The sequence below is a fragment of the Ursus americanus genome, chromosome 17 (genome assembly GCF_024610735.1).
Source record: "Ursus americanus isolate L20-20 chromosome 17, mUrsAme1.1.p, whole genome shotgun sequence".
NCBI classification, from domain to species: Eukaryota; Metazoa; Chordata; class Mammalia; order Carnivora; family Ursidae; genus Ursus; species Ursus americanus.
In genome coordinates, this window is record NC_142143.1 from 12,418,291 (window position 1) to 12,442,599 (window position 24,309).

The 24,309-nt window shown below is 48.8% G+C and overlaps 1 long non-coding RNA gene across 1 annotated transcript in view; it reads left to right on the forward strand.

Annotated features, from left to right (window-relative positions):
* The window catches only part of LOC123780683 (uncharacterized), a 192,361-nt gene that overhangs the window by 102,319 nt on the left and 65,733 nt on the right, over positions 1-24,309 (forward strand). Inside the window, exon 3 of the long non-coding RNA XR_006776484.2 lies at positions 13,308-13,420. This is a non-coding gene — a long non-coding RNA (uncharacterized LOC123780683). The remainder of the gene's footprint in view (positions 1-13,307; positions 13,421-24,309) is intronic.

Genomic DNA, 24,309 nt, shown 5'->3' on the forward strand with positions numbered 1-24,309 from the left:
AGTGGTGGCCGATGCGGAAAGTGCTTTGCAAAGTGCCTGGTACAAAGTTAGAGCACAATTTAAAAGGCAGCTATGATTTTGTATCCCCAGTAACTTGCATTCACTAAATAATGGATGAATGAACGGAAAGAACAAGTATCTGGGCTTTAGTAAGTGGGCCTCATGCATAATTAAATGGCTCAGCTCACATGCCAGTGATACGTGAGCACGAGACCTCTGACGGGCCTCTGTCCACATTCTACAAAGATGTCTGTGCTCGGCCAACAGGACCTCAAACTTGTGCTCGAGAAGAAAGTTCTGGCCCGTGGCTAGATGGGGTGATGGGGACAGAGAGAAGGAGGGCAGTCCCCGAGGAGCACAGCTGAATAAACTCAGGTGGCTGGAGTAGCCAGCCTAGTGATCACGTCTGAGCCTCCACTGCCCGGGTTTGAACCAGATTCTATCATGTATTAACACGTGTGTGTGTGTACGATGCCTGCTTCTGGGAAGATTGCACAGACATACTTTTCCCTATTCCTCCTGCTAAGCACAACAGAAGACTCTGGACATTAGAGAGAAAACAAACATAACAAGATCCAGGAAGGTGGAGAGAAGAAGGTAGACTGGCTGGGGCTTTGGAAACAGTACGGTGGGGAGAGCATCAACTTGGGTTCTGGGACCCAGTGACGATATCATTCAGAAATGAAGACATTCTCAAGACATCTCAGGTGAATGAAAATGGAGAGAATTTGTCACCAACAGACCCACCCTAAAGGAGGGATAAAGAAAGTTCTCTAAACAGTGTTAAGGTGGGGTTATGGATTGAGGGAAGTGGGTATGGTACAAAAGGGCAACATGAGGGATCCTTGTGGTGGTGGAAAGTTCTAGGTGCTTGGTTGTGATATTATTTTGCAAGAAGTTACCATTGAGGGAACAGGACAAAGGGTATACAGGATCTCTGTTATTTCTTAGAGCTGCATGTGAAGCAAATTTCTCAAAATAGAAAGTTCAGTTAAGAATGTGTGACCTTGGGGGCACCTGGGTGGCTCAGTTGGTGAAGCATATGCCTTCGGCTCATGTCATGATCCCAGGGTCCTGGGATTGAGCCCCACGTCATGCTCCCTGCTCAATGGGGAGTCTGCTTCTCCCTCTGCCTCTGCCTTTACCCCCGGTCGTGCTCTCTTGCTCTGTCTCTTTCTCTCGAATAATAAATAAATAAAATCTTAAAAAAAAAAAAGAATGCATGACCTTGGGCAAGTCAGTTCTCCCAGCCTGTTTTCCCTGTCTGTGACATGGCGACAACAGGAGGCTCCCCAAATGTAAAATAGAATCTCCAGAGTGTTCTTGGGGGGGGTAAGTAAATGAAATAAAACGGGACAGTTACCCAGAACAGCACCTGACCCAGGGTGACGCTTGTTATATGTTAGTAATAATTACTACGAACAGTGAAAAGGACCACTTTGCACTGGTTAGCATGTTACGCCCTTCACATAGCTTTTCTCACTTAACCCTCCTGACATCCCTGCGGGGCAGATGCCACCAGGATGGCCATTTCATAGTCAAGGACTTTGTTCTACAAGTGCCCAGGGTCGCATAGCTGGTGGGAGGCACGTGCATTGCTTGAACCCAGGCCTTCCCTACTCCTTCTGCCCAGGCTCTGACCCCCTTTGCCACGCAGCCCAGATATTGCTTCTTCCTCCAAGAAGGAGTTATTTTTGTTATTGGTGTCCTTCTTCCCTGGAGTAGTGATCACAAGGGTCTCTGGAGTGTGCCTTTGACAGGGAGAGGCCATGCCCTGTGCCCCTGTCCTGCCCCACCGGCCAGCCAGAACCCACAGTGGGGAGTAGGTGGGGGTGGTTTGAAAGTGTTCAAGAGAAGCAGGCAGGCTGAGGTCCCAGGGCCTCTGACAAGGCTGTTAATAGAGTAAGGAAAGTTGGTTGGCCAAGGCCAGAAAAGTTGCCTTGGGGGCTTAGGAGCGTGTGAGCCAGAAAGACACACCAGTGTTCAGCTCCACATGTCCCTCCCTGCTGACGCTGTGACCTTGAGCAAGTACCCTAACCTCCCGGAGGCTCAGTCAACTCCACTGGGAACACAGAGCCTGTGCTGGTCTCTGCCCTGAATACCAGAGGAGGTACTGGCAGTAAGCACACTGCACCACGGCCGGTACACAGTTGACGCTTAATAAATGTTCTCTCCTACTGTTCTCCTTAGGTGGCTGATGGAGGGGGGCTGAACGTCACTGACAGGGTCAGAGAGCCCAGATGACTCTGTGGTTTGGGAGAGCAAAGACCATGTGGGCTGAAGGTTTCCTGGTTCGGAAGGAAGCCTCTTTCCGCTGGGTGGCGGGTACAGAGCGGTGGAGGAGGGAGTGGCGAGGTGAGCTGTCCAGAAGGGTCCCTCTCCCCAGATTTTGGGGAAGGAGGCTCAAGCCAAGGTCTTTTTTAGAAAGCCAGCTATGTGGCTCAGGGAATGAAGATCTCATAACAACAGCAATAATAATAAAAATAGCAACCATAAGGCAGATACTTAGCATGATAGCAGGCTAGTTTATCAGCAGAGCACTCAGCAGGCATTAACTAATTAAAACTCCTCTAAGGTAAGCAGTTATTGATTTGTGAGGACAGATGAAAAGAAGTCCAGGTGGAGGGACTCCCCTCAGCCAGGCTGAACAATGAGCCAATCTAGGCCACGAGTTCCTTGTCTTACAATGGCTTCGTTCCCAGGGTCTGGGGGCACCGCCTCAGGGGATTCAGGGGGCTGAGCCCCCTCAAAGGCCTTGGATCCTCTGCTCCAAAGATTGTCTTGGACTGCAGAGAGGAGATGGCCATCCTTGCCCTGCAGAGAAGGGGCAGAGAGAAACAGGTGCCATGGGACCAGCCACAGTGACAATATTATGACCTACTGGCACTTACTATGGCCAGGCAGTGTCCTAATTTTTACTGACATTATCTCACTGTTTGTTAACAACACCTCTGTGAGGTACATATCATTATGTACCCATTTTATAGGTAGAGAAATTGAGGTTGTGAGAGACAAAGTCCTTTCCCCCCAGTCCCATAGCTGGTAAGGGAAGGGCCTTGTCTCAGGATTTCTGGAAGGTTTTGCATGTTCATGCAAAGCATCTTGATCCCCTTTTTTTTTTTAAGATTTTATTTATTTATTTGACAGAGGGAGAGGGAGATAGAGAGAGCATTAGCAGGGGGAGTGGTAGGCAGAGGGAAGAGGGAGAAGCAGGTTCCCCGCTAAGCAGAGAGCCCGATGCGGGGCTCGATCCCAGGACTTAACTGACTGAGCCACCCAGGCACCTTGCAAAGCATCTTGATCCTTAAGATGAACCCCTGCCCTAGGGACCTGTGTTCATCTTACAGATGGGGAAACTGAGGCCCAAAAGGAGTAGGGTATCACTGATAGGCAGCGGGGCCAGGACGCAGGGCAGGTCTGCCTGTTTCCAAGGCCACTCCTCTTTTTCCTCCTGGACCCTGAGACGGGGGCAAAGAGGAGCTCTACCTGGAAGAGGAAGTTTCGACATTGACTCTGATGTGGAGAGCTTGTGACCTTTGCTCAGTGCACTTGTGCTGGGACCAAAGCCACAGATGCAATTCCCTAGTGGGCCTGGGAGCTCTGGCCTCTGCCCTGGCCTCGTCTGTGTCCCAGGAAGGTAATTCCAGCTCTATAAAGTGATTTCACATCCCTTTGCTCAACTCTGCCCAGGAGGCAGGACAAGGAAACAAGTGCCTGTCCCCAGGGCAGAGCCACTCCTGAACTTAGCATCTGATGTCTCTCCACGGCCTGGACCCACTTAATGGGTGCCTGGGCCTCCACCGTTGGAGGAAAGCAGCTGAACGCCTCCCGTTGCTTCATACCGCGGTAGGCACTTGTACTCACTACCAGGACGACACCACCTCTCAGTGTCCTCAGTGTCGGGGAAAGAGGGAGTCACCCAAAGACCCCCAGCTAGCAGGCAAGTAAGCCGGCTTTGGATGCAGGCACTCCTGCTCCCAGCCCACACTTTTAACTGCCACGCTTACCCGCCTGCCCTGGAAAGGGGCGTGCACAGTGTACCACTGATCATAAAAGCTGACATTTCTGAATGCTTATTGTATGGCCTGCAGGGCCTTTTTCTGTAATCCCCACAGTAATCGTCTGCGGGAGGAGTCACTGTGGCCATTTCACAGACGAAGTGTTCAAGAGAAGCGAGTGAATAGCTTTCCTGGTGAGCCGGGAAGCAGGACTTGGGACTGGGGTCCATCTGACTCCAAAACCCAGCTGGACTCATCATGCTGAGACTTATTTTAAGTTCGTTCCTCATACTCAGATGCCTCCTGGCGTCACCTCTCCGCAGCCGCCCAGTTTCTGTCCTGCTGCTCAGGCTTCAAAGTCAAGTTTCCTCGCTGGAAGCAGGGCATCATTATGGCTCAGCAGTCGAATGACCTGGGCATCAAGCTCTATGAGAGCTTTTCCAGGAGGTTCTCACGTGCAGCCCGGGTTGAGGACCATGGTCTAAAGGAAAAGGCACAGAATCGAGATCTCAGCCCTGAACTGATCTCACAAAATCCTCTGGTTCGGTGTCCTGTCTTTACCCTATTCACACTGGAGTCCAGAAAGCTGAGGTGATGGGATGAAGAGGGCCAGCAAGTCGGGCTGGGAGTGGAGGCTGGAGCCAGAGCTCCCGAACCCAGAGCAGGGACTGTTCCTCACTGCTGCCCACCTCCGAGGCTGTAGTCTTGAACGTGGACTATCTCTGGCTGCTCGCTGGTCCCCAGTCCTAGAGCCTTGTTCCTCCGACCCCTGGGCAGCTTCCTTCTGGTCAGTCACAAGTCAGGGCCTCCAAAGACTTTGTATCCAAGGAGTGGTAGACATTACACAGAAAGAGGCCTAGGGAGGAACAGTTGTTGTGGAATGGGAGGGCCGTACTGTCCCCCAAACACACTAGTGTCCTCCACCTCCCAACCTTTGTGCCTGGGAGTGAGATGCAGGAGGAAGGCAGATGGGCCAGGATAGCATCTTTACTACTGATTGAGCTGAGCTTGGAGGATGTGGCTTCATTCCAGAGGCCAGAGTCTGACAGCCTGCCCCTCACGCTCACTCCTTCCCCGCATCCCTCCATGGACAGGGCTCCCCAGGGAAGAGCAAGAGGGGGGCTCATGCCGCCCATGAAAGTGTGGCTCTCAGGAGCCTGGAAAGAAAAAAGGGCGGGACTGCACAGGCCTGGCTCCCCTTCCAAGCTCCCTAGGGCACAGGCGTGAGGGTTGGGGGGATAGTGGGGTGCTGATACCTGGCCCTCCTGTGGAGAGCAGGGGTGGTGAGGCTTCCTTTCATTATCAGAGGATGTGGGGGTGTTTTATGAACACCTGTGTGATACAAGAATGTGTCTGCAAATTGGGTGGTGATACTTGCTGCCCCAGGACGGCTGAGGGGGCCATGAGGCCAACCCCATTCTGCTAAAATATGCTGCCCCATAGACACCAGTTTGTGAGAAGAACGGTGGTGTCAGAGCTCTGGACCCGAGTTCTCGTCCTGGCTGGGCTCTGTGTGTGTGGGCTTGGACATGCCCCCTCTCTGGGCCTCAGGCCCATCCTCTGTAGAGGGAAGATCGTCTTACAACCTGGCTCATTTCTCAGTGTCGTTCGAGGTCACAGGGAACACCGGGCAGGAAGATGCCAGCAGCTGCCTAGATGCTCAGGCAGGATTTGGGGCCGCTGCTTCAAGGTCAGGGCTCCTCTGGGCCTTGCTGGGGGCGAGCCTGGGCTGGGGGCCTGTCCTCCCTGGGACCGTGGACGGTTCCTGCTGGAGCAGCCCTGGGATGCCTCCTAGCTGGGCCCGCACCACTTTATAAAGCCTGGGGGGTGCTCTCCCCCACAGCTACGCCCTGGGCACATGCTTTCACCCTGCAGCCATAAAGTGGGATCAAGGAAGAATTTACGATCGAGGCTGTAAAGTCATAACAGCAAAGAGGCTATTTCATTGGGTTCAGGTGGAGGTGAGAAGGTTCAGAAGTTCAAGACCTCCAGGCAATTCCTGGCAGCTGAGGACCCTCCCTGGGCACTGGACCAGCTGCTGTTCCCCGCTGCAGAGGCTTCTCCCCACCTGAACGAGGGGGCCCACTCTCGACCGTTCCCAGCTTGGACTCATGAACACCTGTGGGCTTGGGGAGTTTCCTCAAGACAGGGCACTGGGGGTGGGGCACCCTCTTCCTGGGATCTCACCTCTGTGCCACCTGCAGACTATGTCTTCCCTGGCTCCTGCCCCTCTCTGAGCACAAAAAAAGGAGGGGAAGACCATGGCCAGAGAAGTCAACCGAGCCCTCTGCGTGGGGTCCGACGGGCCTGGGTTCATGTCCTGGCTCCCACTTCCTGGCTGTGTGAACTTGGGCAAGTCTCTGTTCCTCTCTGGGCCCGATTCCTCATCTGTTCACCTCCCGTAATTGAGATCACAGCCTGGCACATAGCTGTGTAATGGAAGGAGCTGCCCGGCTCCCCTTTGCCGTCCTTCTCATCGCACTTGTGGGGTCCTCCACCCTCCCAGGACTCAGACAAGTGGATCGGAAGGGCCATTGGAATTATCCCAGGAGAGATGTGTGGGGTGGAGACAGGCGCTCCGGCCTCTGGTGCCAAAGGAATGGGTTCCGGTCCCAGTCTCGACACTTCTTCCTGGCTCTGTGACATCAAGCAAGTTGCTTCATTTCCCTGAGTCCAAGTGTCTACCTTTGTGGGGGGCAGGTCTTGGTACCAGTGTTCTGGGGCTGTTCCCCAGGACACCCCACTGGCTGCTGCCCCTGTCCTAGAGGAGGTCTTTGAAAAGTACATAGGAGGCTGAGGCCAGGAAACGGTGGGGGGACTCTCCCAATATCACCTAGCTATGAGTTCGGTCTGAAGGAGGAAGATGCTTGCTGTGTGTCCTCATGGGGGTTACCCTGGTTTTAAGAGAATCACACGTCCACGGCAGGACAGACTTGGTGGGGTGGTCGAAAAAAGTGTCCAGTCACAGAGACGTTTGTGTTCAAATCCTCTTTATCACCACCGAAGTCCAGCAGTATTTTGGGGTCCCTTTAAGGCAGGGGTTAGCAAATGATGGGCTGGGGGACAAATATGCCTGGTCTTAGAAGTGACATTTTCTGGAGCACAGCGACACCTGTTCATTTAGGCCCCGGCTCCTTTTGAGCTCCAACAACAGAGTTAAGTCCTTGGTACAGAGACCCTAAGGCCCGTAAAGCCTAAAGTATTTACTCCCCCTTTATAGAAAATGTTTGCCACCCCTGCCCTGGCAGCTGGCGGGGGCTGCTGAGACTGGGATCTGCACTCGACTCCACGGACCCCTTTCATTTTACAGGCTAGGAAGCTGAGGGCCAGTGACTTGCCCGTGGCCCCATGCCCCTGGATGGCTTCTTAGGGTCAGGGCACAACGTGGCTAGCTCAGGACTGTTCTCACCCAGGGGTCACACCAGAGAGCGGGAAATGGTCCTGCCAGCCCTGCCCACCAGGCGTGAGGTGCTCTGTGGTTGGTACCGCACGTTCCGATCCCCTGTTGGTTTCCTCCAAGCCTTATAGCAACCCTCCGGGCAAGTATGTGTGTCAGGAAATGCTGAATGAATGAATGTGTAAGGGCATCCCCGCTGCATGGCTCAAGTCCCACGGCTGGTACTGGCAGGTTTGGAACTCAGAGCCCCGCCTGCTGCCTTCTGGCTTCTCCGTTGGGCTCAGAGACCTCAGGGTCCCTCTGCCCCAGAGACACAGGTCAGGGCTGGTGGAGCCTGTGCTAGGGAGTGAGTGCTCTGGACCCCGGTCTGCACTGTGATCCTGCACCCCAAGCTCTGGAGGTCACAGAACTCTTTTTTTTTTTTTATTATGTTATGTTAGTCACCATACAGTACATCATTAGTTTTTGATGTAGTGTTCCATGATTCATTGTTTGCGTATAACACCCAGTGCTCCATGCAATACAGAACTCTTGAAAGACACCTCCTTGCGTGAGTCATTTGAGAGCATTTTCCTGTCTTAAAAGAAGGTGTGTTGGTGACAGGCCCGCATTGGCTGTGTGAGCCTGGGGCTTCAGGAGAGGATTCTTACTCCTTCCTCTCATTCCCACCAAACCTGGGAAGCTGCTTGTCCCGCTGCCCCTGCCCCCTCAAGGGAGAGCTCCCAGATGCTTTTTGCAGAGAGCCCAGCTCAGGTCAGCAAAAGGGGGCCAGGACCCAGCTGGAGTGAGGACCTGTTTCTTTGCTCTCCCCATGAGATCTGGGAATTGCAGCATGGGGCAGGAGAGGGCAAATGCTGGGCAGCCAGACGGCCCCGGATTTGAATTCTGAAATTGTCCCTAGCTGTGTGGTTTAGAGCCTGTTCTAAGACCCTCTGGGCATTCCTTCCTTCGTTTATAACTGAGGTCGATGAGGATTACCGCAAGCATGCAACTCACGTGTGCTGGAGTTTCTTCCACATGCCAGCAGCTGCTATGGGAATTAGATACCCTGATTCCCCCAAGGGGTCTGGGCCCAGCCAGCCCTCCTTTGGCAGCTACCGGTGTCCTGGTTCTTGTTCTTGTCCCCGGTCCTGGCTTCTCGACCTTCCTCTCCTCTGGGGCCATAAGCATGGGCTGGCTCTTCATACAGAGTCCTGAGAGGGCCCCGAGGGAGAACGGCACTCAGCAGCGTGGGGTGGAGATTGGCTCCCTGTGACACTTCTGCCTTGGTCTTGCCAGAGGCTTCCAGCCCCATTGGATCGCCCTGAACCCCAGTGCCAGTCATCGCCCCTTTGCACGTTCACCTTTGCACACGTGGCGGTGAAAGAACCGATGGAACCGTGTGGGAAGCAGCTTCCCACGTGACTCCTGCTGGAAAGGGAGCTCAGAGAGCCCAGTGATGTCCATCTTGTCTGCTGCTGAACCCCCAGCCCCAGTGGGGCTCTGGGGACACAGCAGGTGCTGAGTGAATGGTGAAGGGAAGGAGGAGTCTCCTCTCCCCTCAAGGTCTTCCAGCTGGACTGAGAGTAAAATGGACAAGAGACAGATTCACAGGAGAAAAAGCCAGAGTTTTATTACAGGCACAGGGAGGCCCAATAATGAAATTGAGACCGAAAGAAAGGACCAAGGCAGGCGGTTTATTTACTTTTTAGACAAAGAGACAATACATCTGGGAGGAAGTCACAGGTCAAAGAACACGTAACTTTAATAAAGAGGCTCAATTAGTGAGGAATTCTCAACAGCATTTGGGCTGGGGTAGTACGTTAGTAAAAGGAACCAGGGGTGTTTCTACAGCCTTCTCGGCTCTCCATTTCTCATCTCTGGAGATGGGGGTGTCTCTTCACCTCTTGCTATCTCTGCCTTTCATGTGGGGGATTTGTTTCCTGCTTCCAGGGGGGTGGAGGAGGGTCTGAGTGTCCTTCCTGCACAAATCCTCTCTTGAGTGACTTTTATTTAAAAGAATCAATATGCCATCGGCGCCAGGGTGGCTCATTCGGTCAAACGTCTGCCTTCTGCTGTCATGATCTCAGGGTCCTGGGATCGAGCCCCGCACTGGGCTCCCTGCTTCAGCAGGAAGTCTGCTTCTCCCTCTGCCCCTCTCCCTCCCCCTGCTCATACTCTCTCTCTCAAATAAATAAACAAAATCTGTAAACTAAATAAAAGAATCAATATGCCATAGTGGCAGATTTTGGGGGTGGCCAGCCCTCGGCCCCTACAATGAATAAACCTCTCATTCCTGAGGGTCACTTGCAAGTTGAAACTGAACTTTGCTTTGGAGCTGTAAATGCCATTTCAAAGATCACATGCTGGATAAGAAAACAACTTTGTCCCCCGCCCAGTGCCTCCGTTGCATTGTTGTGAAATTTTCAAGGAAAGACTCAAGCCCAGTCAGGGGCCCTGGGATTTCACACTCAAGTGCTTCTTGACAATTTGTTCCAGTCCAGGGTCAGGGGCCGTCTGCCCACCAGCCTTCTTTTCCTGCCTTGGGGTTTTGTTCATGCTGACCCCCCTGCTGGAAAGCCAGACCTCCATTTCTCTCCGTCTCTGTCTCTGTCTCTCTCAGCAGCTAGGAACCTATCCCACCTGCATGAAACCTTTTCAGGCCTCTCAAAGCATATGTTCATCTCTCATCCTTTACTGAAGTCCTTTGGCAGAATTATTTCTGCCACACTTTTATTTATTTTTATTTTTTTGAAGATTTCTTTATTTATTTGAGAGAGACACAGAGAAAGTGAGTGTGGGAGGAGGGGCAGAGAGAGAGGGAGAGAGAATCCCAAGCAGACTCCCTGCCCAACACAGGGGTCGATCCCAGGACCCTGAGATCATGACCTGAGCTGAAACCGAGAGTTGGCTGCTTATCCGACTGAGCCACTCGGGTGCCCCTGCCACACTTTTAGACCCTTACTTTGGGATTTAATTGTTTGATCGCCTGTTTCCTCAACCAGGTGCCACATTTCCTGAAGGCCATGTGTCACACCTTCTAATCTCAGAGTGTGGCACGGGGCGGGGCACACGGGAGCTCAGCATGAGGACCTCTCAGCACTAGCACACCAACACTCACTGTGTGCCCAGGACCATGCCAGGTTGCCTTGTACATTGTCTTATGGGGGCCCACAGCTTTCTTATCACCCCCATTTTGTAGGTGAGGACATTTACAGAAGCTTGCACAGCTGGGAGGTGGTGGTCGAGCAGGACTTCCAGGGTCTGGCACAGCGTGTCACGCTCCATGGGTTCACACCCACAAGGATCAGCGAGATGAGGCTTGTCCTCTAGTTTCTTCATTTCTTGGACTATGGCCACTTTGACAAGAGGTAATTATGTGAGGGGACAGAGGTGTTAAGTAAGCATCTGCTGGAAAGAGCTAGGGCTTTGGAGACAAGAGGTCCCAGGCTCCAGAGCTGGCTTCGCTGTTTCTGTCCTTTGACCGCAGGCATGCTGTTTTTCCTCTTGAGAGCTCCGTCCCTCTTTTGCAGAGTGAAGTCAGCAGCAGCAACCCCGCAGGGCCGTGAGAGTACCACGGTGCCATGCTCTGTGGGAGGCGGTGCACACGGTGCCTGGCCCGCTGGGACCACCCAACACGTGGAGATTCCCTCTCTCATCTTCTCCCTTTCAGTGCTTAAATTCCGCTGAAGTCTTCATCTGATTTCGATTGTGATCTTTGTAAATTTGGGGATGTAAACAAATCTCGACTCCTAACTTAAAACAAATGTCCCACAGTGGTTTGTTTGTTTTTAATTAATTAATTAATTTTTAAAGATTTTATTTGAGAGAGAGAGCGTGCGCATGTGAACGAGCTGGGGGGAGGGGCAGAGGGAGAGGGAGAAGCAGACTCTCTGCTGAGCGCGGAGCCTAACACAGGCCTTGATCCCAGGATCCTGAGATCATGACCTGAGACGAAGGCAGACAACGCACTGAGCCACCCAGGCACCCCTCCCACAGTGGTTTGTGAATTGGTCCAAGTTATGTTGAAGAGAAACATCTTGTAACATGTCACCCGGACACAGGGTGATGGAATCAGAGAGGTGCAGGTCCCACTCCCAGCCTACATTAACCTTACTTTGACTTTGCAACCACGGGCAGCTCACCAACCCCATGGAGCCCCGGGCTCTTGACATGGGCAATGGAGGTAACAGAACTCATCTCATTGGGCCATTTTTTCCGCCCTCCTTCCTAGCTTTATTGAGATACCCAGAACTTATTCCTCTTCTGGCTAGAAGTTTGTACCCTTTGACCAGCCTCTCCCCATCTCCCTCACCTCCCCTGCCCCTGGCAGCCATCATTCTACTCTGTTTCTCTGAGTCTGGCTTTTTTAGAATCCATAAGAAAGCGACATAGTATTTGTCTTTCTCTGTCTGACTTACTGCACTTAGCATTCATTCAGTTATTTTAAGAATTAAATGAGATCGCGAAGGTAAAGCAGTTTGCATGATGCCTTACTAAGTACTCACTAAGTGCTAAGAATCATTAGTTTTGATAATAATAGTTATTCCCATTTCATGCTAGTTATATAAAAAATTCCCAAAACTCGAGAGTGAAAAAAAACAATTCAATTTGAACATGACTGGCATGGATGAAGACATCTCACCAGAGAGGCTACACAGATGGCAGGCCCAAGGAAAGATATTCAATGTCATTAGCCATTAGGGGAATGCAAACGAAGACCACATTGAAATTTCACTACATACCTATCATAAGGGCTAAAATTAAAAATAGTGACAACACCAAAGGTTGGTGAGGATGTGGAGAAGCTGGATTGCTCATCTGCTGCTGGTGGGAACGTAAAATGGCCCAGCCATTCTGGAAAACAGCTTCGTAGTTTCTTGAAAAACTAAAATGCAGCCCAGCCATTGCATTCCTGGGCATTCCTCCCAGAGAAATGAAGACTTAGGTTCACACAAAATCTGTACTCCAATATTTATAGCATCATTATTCGGAATAGCCACAAAAGGGAGACAACACAAATGTTTTCCAGTGGGTGAACGATCAAGCAAACCATGGTACATCTGTACCACGGAACGGTACGTGGCAACAGAAGGAGCAGATTACCCACAGCTTGGGTGGCTCTCAGAACCATGCTAAGTGAGCAAGGCCAACCCAGCAGGTCCATGCTGTGTGATCCCATTCCTATAAATTATCAAGAGGACAGAATTAGAAACTGGAAAGCAGCTGAGTGGTGGCGGGGGTTAAGTTTGGAGTGAGGGCGGGAGGGAAGGGTATGGCTATAAAAGGGCCACATGAGAGATCCTTGTGCTTTGGGAAATGTTCTATATCTTTGCTGTGTCAATGTCAGTATCCTGGTTGTGATACTATACTCTGGCGTTTCCAGATGTCACCATTGGAAAAACCAGGTAGAGGGTACCTGAGATGGTTCTATGTTATTTCTTACAACTGCATGTGAATATACAAGGATCCCCAAATAGAAAGTTCAGTTAAAAAATGCATAATCTATTCCAAGAATTGTGAGTAGTTTCAAGTGGCTGGAAAGAAATGGTGCGTGGGAGGCTTTACTGGAGGTGAGGCAGGAGAGGTCTCCTGGGGGCAGATCACAAAAGGTTGGGGGGTCTGGACCTTCTGCCTGGATGTCTTGGCAAATGCTGGGGTCACAGAGGTACTGGAAGGTTTTCAGCAAGGGGTGCTTTTGGAGGCTCACTCCAGTAGTGCTGTAGAAAGGTACTGAGTGGATGATTCTGGAAGCTGGGAGACCAACCACAAGGCTGGAGGTGATGAAGTCAGAAACTGGGTGGGGGGAAGATGGCCAGGAAGGATGGCCTTTTGTGTGGTGTCTAACGGCCTTGTTTTTGAAGACCCCTTCCAGAAATCCCTACTGGTATCCACCTTAGGGAAAAAAGGTTGACAGCCCCTTTCTCTTCCAGGTCATCGGGACTGAGAGAAGAAACCATCTGAATACAGCAGGACGCAGCCCCCCATCAGCTCCAGAGTGCCAGCTCCTCTCCTGGGCCTTTTGGGAGCAGCCGAGGAGATTCAGGTAGCTTTGCCCTCTCCGCTGGGAGTGGGGGGCTGGGGAGGAGCACAGGCTCACCATGCCTAGGCTGTGGGTTGAGGGGCGAGGGAGAGGAGATGATAATTGTCTTCACACATCACCTCTGTGTTGTTGGAATCACTGCAGCAAACATGCATCCTTTTGTCATTAAAAAAAAATCAATAAAATAAGTAAAAACGGGGAGAGAAGGACTATATTCTAGTTCTCTTGACACCACCGTGTGCTCCTGAGCAAGGCCCTTGGCCTCCCTGTCCCCCCAACCCCCTGTTGTAAACTAAGAGTTGGCATGAGAGACTTTTCAGGGCAATGATTCCTCACCCTGTTGTCCTCACAGGCTTTTCTGCGTGCTCACTCCCAGGATCCTCCCGGGGGAGGCAGGGATGGCATGCATTGTTGCCTCTGTGCTGCTCCCAGGGGCTCCTGTGACAGCCTTCCTCACCCCGGCCAGCACGGCAGTAACCCAGTGGGACCAGAAGGAAGTGTGTCTGTGAGGGAGGTTCCCACCCAGCAAGAGGCAGGGTGCACTTCCTGGACTGTTGGCTGAAGACCCCTGGACATCATGTCCACAGGAAGGGGCTCCTTCTCATGGCAGGGGGCTGTGGGTTCTGTAGCGTTGGTCATGGGCAGCACTGCCCCCCCCACTCTGGTTTTGATGTTAGTACCTAAGGCCTTAAAGAGAAGGATTAGCCAATCATCCTTTCTCATTCTACAGATGGGGACACTGAGGCACAGGGCTGAGGGGGCCACTGTCCAAAGGCATCCAGCAGGCAAGGAAAGTTTGGGTTTGAATCCAGAATCTTCCATAGCTAGCCCTGGATCCTCCTTCCTCAGCCCTGGGCTACATCTTCTAAGAGAGCTTTGGAAACATTCTGAAAAATGTGTAGCGGGTGGGTACCTGGAAAGCAAAATTGCTAAGTGGTGCCTCCACATATAATCCGAAACGTGGGACGCCCCTCAAGCCCTCAGTGAGCATCCAGGGGCAAAGCATCCCCCCAGATTTCCCTGGAAGACAGCATGCTTGAAGATCCGGGTCAGGTAATTCAAGGAGAGAAGGTTTCCTTAAAGCTGATGGAACATCTTTAATTCCGGCTTTGAACTCATTGGAGGTGTTTCAGGCACCATCTTCCGCTTCTTTGGAGGGGAATGCGAGCCTGTTAGCAGAAGGCAGTTGGTTCACATCTGGGGGAGCTTGTGAGCTGGGCTCATTGCCGCCGAGGGACTGCAGATGCCGCCTCATCCTGGCTTTGGGGGTAAACCTGCAGTTTATTGGCACGCAAGCTGCAGATAGCCTCCCTCTGATGGGCCCAAGGTGTGGGCGCTTTCCCTGCTCCTCAAAAACGTAACCGGGCAGAGCAGGTGTGATTGGGGAAAACGGGTTGCGGAGGCTGATGCTGTGGGCTGGGCGCAAGCGCAGTGAGGCTGCGACTTCTTCCAGCGGCAATGATGAAGTACAGGCGAGGCGGGCAGGTGCTGTGAGAGATGCCGAACCTGAGTCGTCTGCAGAATAAGAGAGTCCCCCCCCCTCCCCGCCGTGGTCTCCAGCGATGAGAGCCCCTGCCAGCGAACACGGCAGCCCCTAGGGTGGCGGGTCCTGCCCTTTCTGGACCTATCGAATGCTTTGGGGGTCTGGCCAAGCTGTGGGCCACTTTGCTGAACAATGCTTTGGGAACGAATAAAATACAGAAGAGTTGAAAGGAAAGCGATTCTACTGAGGCTCAGCTATCAAGATAGTAAAATGTTAGCGACACCAGAGTACCTATACGGGCTTCTTTACTAACGGGCTACGTATTTTGAGCTATTGCAACAATGGGAGAGGGCGAGAGAGAGCGCCAGCGCATCTGTGGGGACAAAGTCCCAGGTAGTGTTAATCCCCCACGAATTCGTTGTCTCCCCGTCGCAGTGGTGGGAGATGCTACAATGGAGTTAAGAATTCCCTGAAAATACAGGGGAACGTGTCTATAGGGTGTGGGTGTGGAATAGGAAAATAGTCTGCGTCAAAGGCTCCAAAAAGGTTAGTGTTTTGAGTAAACTGACTGCAGTTAAGGTTAAATGGAAATGTATTAAGTACTATCCTTGCTTGCTTTACAAAATCTTTTCTGAATCCTTTAAAAACGTTTTTGAAAGGTTTTATTTATTTAAATAATCTCTACTCCCAATGTGGGGCTCGAACTCATCGCCCCGAGATCAAGAGTCACATGCTCTTCCGGCTGAGGCAGCTGGGCGCCCTTAAAAAATATTTTAACAGGGTAAAATGTGTGAAATATGTATTTTGTAGTAAAGATAACTTTTTTTTTTCAACATAGGAGGGAACACAGACTCATTTCTCCCTCTGTCAGGCCACAGCTAGGCTGTAAGGCTTGGTTCTCCTGACCGGGAAATATTATATGCCAGGTCCAAGAAAACCCCCATCAGGGAATCTCGTGAAGGTGAGATGTCCCTCCTTGAGAGTCCTTGGAGAGTCAGTGTGGTGTGGAGTCACAGGCAAGCCCTTTGGAGTATGAAGCTATCCTGCTTCTTCTGGGTGACCATCGACTTTTTCTTGAGCCTCCTTTCCTCCAATCTGTGCCGTGGGGCGTTTAATCTGACCCCACAGGGGTGTGGTGAGGATGAACAGAGTGGGGGCTAAACAAATATGAGTTCCCTTAGGGTCCTCTGGCCTGTGCACAACCTTTGTAACTGTACCCAGCGGTAACCTCTCCTTGGACTGAAAGATTCCTCCCCCCGCTTTCATTCAGGTATAATTCACAATCAAAGATGTATTCGAGGTGTGCAATATGATGGCTTGATAGGCACTCTGAAGTGATTACCACAGTCAAAGTAATTAGTACATCTGTCACCTTTCCCAGTTACTTTTTTGGGGGGGGGTGGATGCGGTGAGAACACTTAGGATTTACTCTCTTAATACATTTTAAGAATAAAATAGAGTATTATTAGCTATAGTCACCATGCTGTACATTTGATCCCCAGTACTTATTCATCTTATAACTGAACGTTTATACCCTTTGACCAACCCCCTCCCCATTTTTCCTCCCCCCCTTCCCCCCAAGCCCCTGGTAATCATGGTTCTACTCTCTGGTTCAAGAAGTTCAAGGTTTTAGGATTCCACATATAAGTGCGATCGTACAGTATGTATCTTTCTCCATTTGGCTCATTTCATTTAGCGTAATGTTCTCTAGGCTCATCCATGTAGTTGCAAATGGCAGGATTTCCTTCTTTTTATGGCTGAATAATATTCCATTGTACATATATACCATATTTGCTTTATCCATTTGTCTATAGAGGGACACTCAGGTTGCTTCCATATCTTGGCTATTGTAAACAGTGCTGCGATGAACATGGGAATGCAGATATCTCTTTGAGATACTGACTTCATTTCGCTTGGATATATACCCAATAATGGGATTGCTGGATCACATGGTTCTATTTTTTCCTAAATTTTAAAATGTATTTTTTGTCCCCATGTACTACTTAAATTTTTTTTTAATTACTTAAGTATAGTTGATATACGATGTTATATTAGTTTCAGGTACACAACATAGTGATTTGACAGTTCTATACATTACACAGTGCTGACCACAAGCGTGGTCACCATCTATTGTTACAATATTATTGACCTTTTTCCCTATGTTGTACTTTTAATCTCCGTGACTTATTTTATAATTGGAAGTTTGTTACTTCTTAATCCCCTTCACCTATTTTTCCCATCCCCCATGCCTCCCCCCGGGTAACCACCAGTTTTTACTCTGTATTTATGTCTATTTCTGTTTTTTTTGTTGCTGTTGTTGTTGTTGATTTGTTTTTTAGATTCCATATATCAGTGAAATCATATGGTATTTGTTCTTCTCCGACTGACTTATTTCACTTAGTATAACACCCTCTAGGTCCATCCATGTTGTTCTATTTTTAATTTTTTGAGGAAATTCCATACTGTTTTTCACACTGCCTGCAACAGTTTTCATTCCCATCAACTGTGCACAAGAGATCCCTTTCCTCCACATCCTTGCCAGTGTTTGCTATCTGTTGCCATTTTGATGATAGCTATCCTAGCAGGTGTGAGGTCATATCTCATCGTGGTTTTGATTTGCATTTCCCTGATGATGAGTGATGTTGAGCACATTTTCATGTACTTGGCCATCTGTATGTCTTCTTTGGAAAAATGTCTATTGTCCTTTGCCCATTTTTAACTGGGTTCTTTTCTTAGTATTGAGTTGTAAGAGTTCCTTATATATTTATCAGATACATGGTTTGCAAATATTTTCTTCCATACTTTGCATTTTGTTGATGGTTTCCTCTGCTGTGTGGAAGCTTTTTAGTTTGATGTAATCACTTATTTATTTTTGCTTTTGTTGTCTGTGCTTTTGATGTTATATCCAAATAATTATTGCCAAGACCCACGTCAAGGAGGTTTTTACCCTTTGTTTTCTTCCAGGCGTTTTATGGTTTCAGGTCTTACATGTAAGCCTTTAATCCATTTTGAGTTAATTTTTGTGAGTGGTATGAGATAAGGGCTCAAAGAAAATCCTTTTGCATGCAGAAATGCAATTTTCCCAACATCACTCATTGAAGAGACTATCCTTTCTCTACTGTGTATTCTTTTTTTAAAAAAATTTTTTTATTATGTTAGTCACCATATAGTACATCCTTAGTTTTTGATGTAGAGTTCCATGATTCACTGTTTGCGTATAACACCCAGTGCTCCGTGCAATACGTGCCCTCCTTACTATCTATTGTGTATTCTTGACACCCTGGTAATACATTAGTTGACTACGTATGTGGGGGTTTTTTCCGGACTCTATTCTATTGCCTTGGTCGATGTGTCTATTTTTATGCCAGTCCACACTATTTTGATTACGATAGCTTTGTAATACAGTTAAAAATCAGGTCATGTGATGCTTCCAGCTTTGTTCCTCTTTGTCAGGATTGGTCTGGCTGTTTGTGGTCTTTTGTGGTTCTGTACACATTTTGGGATTATTATTATTTTTTATTTCTGTGAAACATGCCGCTGGAATTTTGATAGGGAGGACTGAAAGACTCTTGATTATCCTCATGCTATAGAGGTGGGTTATATATATATCAATGCCACGTGATTCATATGAGGAATTTCCTACTGAGAATTTGCAAGGTTGTGTAGATGTTCCCAATTGAGAGCTCCGAAAATGGGGGTGAGGGAACACAAAGACCTTAGAGAATATTTTATTTACATCCCCTAGAAACTTTTAATGTAAGCACATGCTAGCTAAGGTGTACTTAGTTAGCACCTACTACGTGCTAGGTGATTCTCGGTGCCTCCGTTCCCCACTGACAAAGGAGGAATAGTAACGGTGTGTACCTCCTAGGGCTGTCAGGAGGGATCAATGAGTAATATTTATAAAGTGCTTCTAATGACACATAGTACTCTACCTTTGCTTCGTAGATAAATATATAGGCACCAACCCATGCAGCCATTTTGCTCACTAGGCTTGCTAACTATGGCTTCCGATTGTCACATAAGGGAACGAAGTCCTGAGCCTAAATTGTTGACATTTGTCAAGGGAGAGAGACCCTGCCATCTCTTTCTACTCAGTCAGAGGCATAGTCATGGATTCCCAGAACCACAAGGGTGCACAGGGTTGTAGGCCACTGGATGCTAGAATATGCCATACCCTTCCGCTCTCATCCACAGTGTTCTCTTACCCCACTCACCAAGCGTCACCACTCTGGCCTTCCTTGCGTCTGTGAACATGCCCAGCCTATTCTCATGGCAGAGCCTGCGGACTTGCTGAATTGTATGCAGGGGACGCTGCCCTGATCTGCTCGGAGCTGGCTTCCTCCCATTGCTTAGGCCTCAGTCCAAGTGTCTTGATCCCATAGAAGCTTCGCTTGCTCACCCTAACTCAGTTAGCCCCTGTCCTGCTACTATCACATCATTCATTTAAAATCTTTATGGTTCTCTGAAATTATTATGTTTATTTTTGTCTGCTCAGTTCTTATCTGTTTGTTTTTCCTCCCCGTCAGTATATAAACTCCAATAGAGAAGGGAGTTTAACTTGCTCACTATTGTTTTTCTACCTTCACCTTCAGATAGTGCTTTGAACGATATAGATTCTCAAATATTTACTAATTGACTGAATACCACACTCCCGAGGGCCCATTCAGCTTTGCCTCAGACACACGTGCTGCCATTCTTTCCTGACGCCATGTGCTCTGCTGTCTGTGACTTTGACTGTTAGAAAGTTCCTTCTTTAACTGGATTGGTTCTGCCCCTTTGTTACCCACAGAATAAATCTCTTCCTGTTACCTTAGGACATGAGCTTTAGTTGGTAGCCCCATTTTTGGTTTGTCAAAAGCTTCTCTTTGTCCTTCCTTTTCTCCCTTCACATGGCCTTTCAGGTAAGACATAAAAATGGAGGTTGTGCCCCCCCCACTTTATCTTCCAAAAGTATCTGCTGATGGCTGACAGTCAACTGCTCAGTGCAATGACCTGTCCTAACCAGGGGCGTGTAGTGTCATGGAGCAGAAACCCATTTAGTCTTTCAGCCCAAGAATGAGAAGGAAACTTGGACAAATTGGTTCATGTTTCTAGAGGTTTATTGTGCCATTAATAGATTTCCTGTGGGAGTGAAAAGGTTTCAGTGGTCAAAGTCTGAGACACACAGACTTTTACTGAGTTCAGCTTTCCTGTAAATCCTGGTTTCTTTTCTGTAGATCTTCCAGAACCTTGAGATGCCATGGGCTCTCTAATTCTCTCTGAGGGACCCAGGTTACAGATTTCCCAAGTGGACTCACCCTCGGAATGCTCTTTATCCAACACCTACGAACATCTAATGAACCATAAATGTATATAGGGTTTCTAATTTGGGAGATAATTTACTAGATGTTTCTTTAGTCTTTCTGGTCCTGAGATTTCATGATTCTGGAGAGGAGCCAGCTAGGGATAGAACTTTTTTCTCCTACTAAATCCACAAGGAGAGGGCTGCCTCGTCCCCATCTGATAAAGGCACAGGCACACCGATGGAGCGTTCACATCTTTTTCTTTTCCCATCACCATGGGCAGCCATTTTCCTTGTCTTCTCTTGTCTCTCCCCATCCCCCAACCAGGTTCTTAGTTTATGACCCCCTTCAAATAACATCTCAGGATTCTTGGGGAGATAAGAATCACCAGGTAATTGTTTGGGAGCTGTAAAATGACTTAAATTGGTTAGGATTCTAATTACCACAAAATGACTTTATTGCCTCCTGGCGATAACAGGGCTGTAACCTACCCCCCCTTGGGAGTACAGGTCCCCACCCCCAGGGTCACACAGCGGTCAGGGCCCTGGCAGCTGGGGAAGAGGAGAGAGGCCTTCTTCTCCCAAACCCCCACACTCTGACAGTGCGGGGGAGCAGCCCAGGCTGGTGGAAGTAGCCCCATTGGGACCGCATCGGCTCCTCCTCTCCTTCTGTCACTCTGTCGACTTCCCGGGGATCTTGGCAGGTGGCCAGTGGCAGGAGCCACTCTCTGAGTCTATCTACTTACCTGCAAACACTGCTCTTCTACTCCATATGGAGTCGTGGAGGCTAGTCCTGTTGATCTATCCTAACTATCCAGAAGTCTACCATGGCGGGGGGTGTTGTAGGGAGAAGCATATACAAAACTAGTCATAATGCAGGATTTATTCATTCATCTCTCCATCCATTCTCAAATATTTACTGAGCATTTACCATTTGCTGGGCAGCATATGTGTGTCTGTGGACTGATACAGGCATGCATATAGCATTGGTCCACTCATATGATGAGTAATAGTGTGTACATACGCAGTGGGTCAAAGGCAAATCTGAGTTTAAACGAGACCTCTGCTATGTGACATGGAATAAATTGTGTCCCCTCTGACACTTACATCTTGGGACTGGTGTGAGAATGAAAGCATCTGGCACGTAGTAGGTCCTCAAACACACGGGAGCCCCTATTATCATAATAGAGATACACCATGCTGCTGGAGTAAAAAGGAAGATCCATTATAAAAGATAAGATATAATTGATCTTTGTTATTGGTCTATAAAGATAACGTAAGCTCTTTCTAAACTTCCAAGTCACATGCAGGTAACAGCCAACAGCGTGTTCTGAGCACTCGTAGGGTGTTATTTCGACGGGGAGATGGAGGGCAATGGGGAAGGGCAGGGTTGAGTAGGGCCTCGAAGCATGCATAGAATTCCGACAGCTGGGTTAAGGGGAGGGCATTCCTGGCCAAGGAATGCTCAGGGCAAAGGGCATGAGATAGGAATGTACCTGGGACCTACTGGGAGCCTCGTATGATGTCGTGTGGCGGACACTCAGGGCTCCCGAAGGGTTGTGCTCTAAGAAGGGGTTGGAGAGGGGGTAGAGAAGGGACCTTTGGAAAACCTTGTCTGTAAGTTCTTTGCATTGACCTGACACTTACCTTCCTGTAATTTCCGCACAGGTCCCACTGTGGCCCACTGGGGCTGCACAGAGCAAGCCTTCCTTCTTAGTCCAGACAAGCTCTTCAAACACTTGAGCGCATACTTAGATCTCCCGGAATCCCTACATCTGCCTCCCAAGCAACCCTGGCTATGTCACACCACCCTTGGGAGACCGGGTTTTGAGAAGTTATGCCTTCTAGATCTTTTTTCTTTTCTATTCTGTTCTTCCTTTCAATTTTTAAATAGATGAATGGCTTCTGGATTAAAATATTTTTATTATGGAAATTTTCTAGCTTATACTAAAGTAGAGAAGAGAGCTTATGAATCCCCCACGTGCCTGTCAACAAGTCTCAACAATGACTGACATTTCTCCAGCCACGTTTGCTCTGCTCCCTCCTCCCCTCTTTTCCTTGTGCGTTTGTTTTGTGGAGTATTTTCAAGAAAATCCCAACCATTTTCAAGCAAATCCCAAGATTTTAGTCTCTAACAAAAAAGGACGTTAGAAAACCAGACCATATTGTTTTGACAATCAACACAATTAATAGAAAGTTTCAGTATTTTTGATTACTCAGTTTATATTCAGAATTTCTTAATGGTATCTAAGATTTTTTTTATGGTTGTTTTTTAAAAATCAGGATGCAAAGAAGATTCCCATCTTGCGTTTGCTTGTTGTATCTTCTAAGCTGCTTTTATTCTGTAACACTTCTGTCCCCATTTTTTTCCATCTGCCATGGATTTGTTGGGGAAATAGAATCATTCGTCCTGTTGACTAGCTCATATTCTGAATATGGCTGATCTCTTATTCGTGGTATTTAATTTGTTCTTCCGTCCTCCATATTTCCTGTAAATAGGTAGTTCAGTCTAGATCACGATTGGAGTCAAGTGCGATTTCTAAGGCAAGAACAATGCACAGATGGTGCTGTGTGCTACGCTCCGCACTGCCTTACATCAGGATTCGCACAATGGCGCGTTGATCCACTCTTAGTGAGACCAAGGCTGTTGGGGGTTCAGATGGTGTCAGCCTCATCTCCCCACAGATCATCACTGCTGGACAGAGTCCAGCTGGTCTATTCTGCTCTCTTAAGAGGAAGCACCAAGAAGGGAATGCATCACTGCCCCTGGGGTTGGATTATAGAGAAGACTATTACCTCCTTCAGTCTGTACCTAATGCTTCCACTCATGCAGCTGAAGGCTCCATGAATTCATTTGGGGGCTGCAGCACCCTGCTAACTTCCACCGAGCTCACCTTTGAATAAACGACCTACACCTTTTTCTCATGGACCATTGCTAAGCCACCTGTCTTCCTGGTTGGTTTTCTGGTTCCAAGGGAACCTTCTATTTATATTATATATTTATATATATAAACTTTATATCTATATTATAGATATATGATATTTACATATATTATATCTATATTATATTATTTGGAGTAAAGTTTTGTCTTGTTTCAGCCAATCTTCAAGGTTCATTTCCATTGTCATTTTGTCATTGCAGAAGGCTGATAGGAGGAGGGACTGCCAAGAGCACTGATTTTAGGTCCTCTACCTGATAGTGGAGGGAAGTGAAGTGCAGAGAAATGTCCTGTTTTCAATTAAGTTTCTCAGGATCATGTGCCATGGGGCTGATGGTTACTCAGGCGACCGCCATAAACCGCACTTCTGGATCTTCATTCAATCGTGTAGTCCCTGCCCTCATGGGCCTTGGGTGTGGCCATGTGACTTTCTTTGGCCAATGAGAGTCTCCATTGCAAGCAATGTTTGCATGGGCTCCATGAGCACTTAGATACAGGTGTGTGTCTCCCGGGAGCCCTGGGTCTGGGAAGGCTGATGGGGAAGGACCTCCAGAACAAAGAGGTAGGCTGATGGGGAAGGACCTTGAGAGCAAAGATGTGGGCACAGAGCGCTCCCTGGGCAACTGAAACACCTGGATAACTGCGTCCTGCTGCTCCATGAACAAGGACAGCAGAGGGCTGACTTTTGGGGCATCTCCAAGCAGAGTCTACTGTTGAAATCCTTTAATAGAGACTCCGGGCTTCAAACCTGACTCCAGGCAAACGAACCAACAAAGATGAAGATGTGATTTTGAGGGTCTGGAAATAAGGAATGGTGACCCCATATGCAATCGCATGGTTTGGGCTGGCAGGGGACACACAGAGTACTTGAAACCAGATTTCCATCCCTTGGTCACACTGCTTTGAGGATCCTCATCAGGGTTTAGTACAAATAGCCTGGCATTGCTATTAGGAAATGCAGGCTGCCCTCGACAGTTTGGAGACAAAGTTTGCAGAGAAAGCTCCACTGAGTTCTCCTTCCAGGTTGTGTGTGGGATCTGCCATCTGCAGCCAATCCTTTTGTTGTCTGGGATGACTGAACCCACTCAGGTATTGTCTGAATAGGTACCTGGTTTGGGTAGGTGTCCCCTACCTGGTTACACCAAGGGAGACTTGGGGATCCAGCTTGGCATAGAAGAAAAATGCT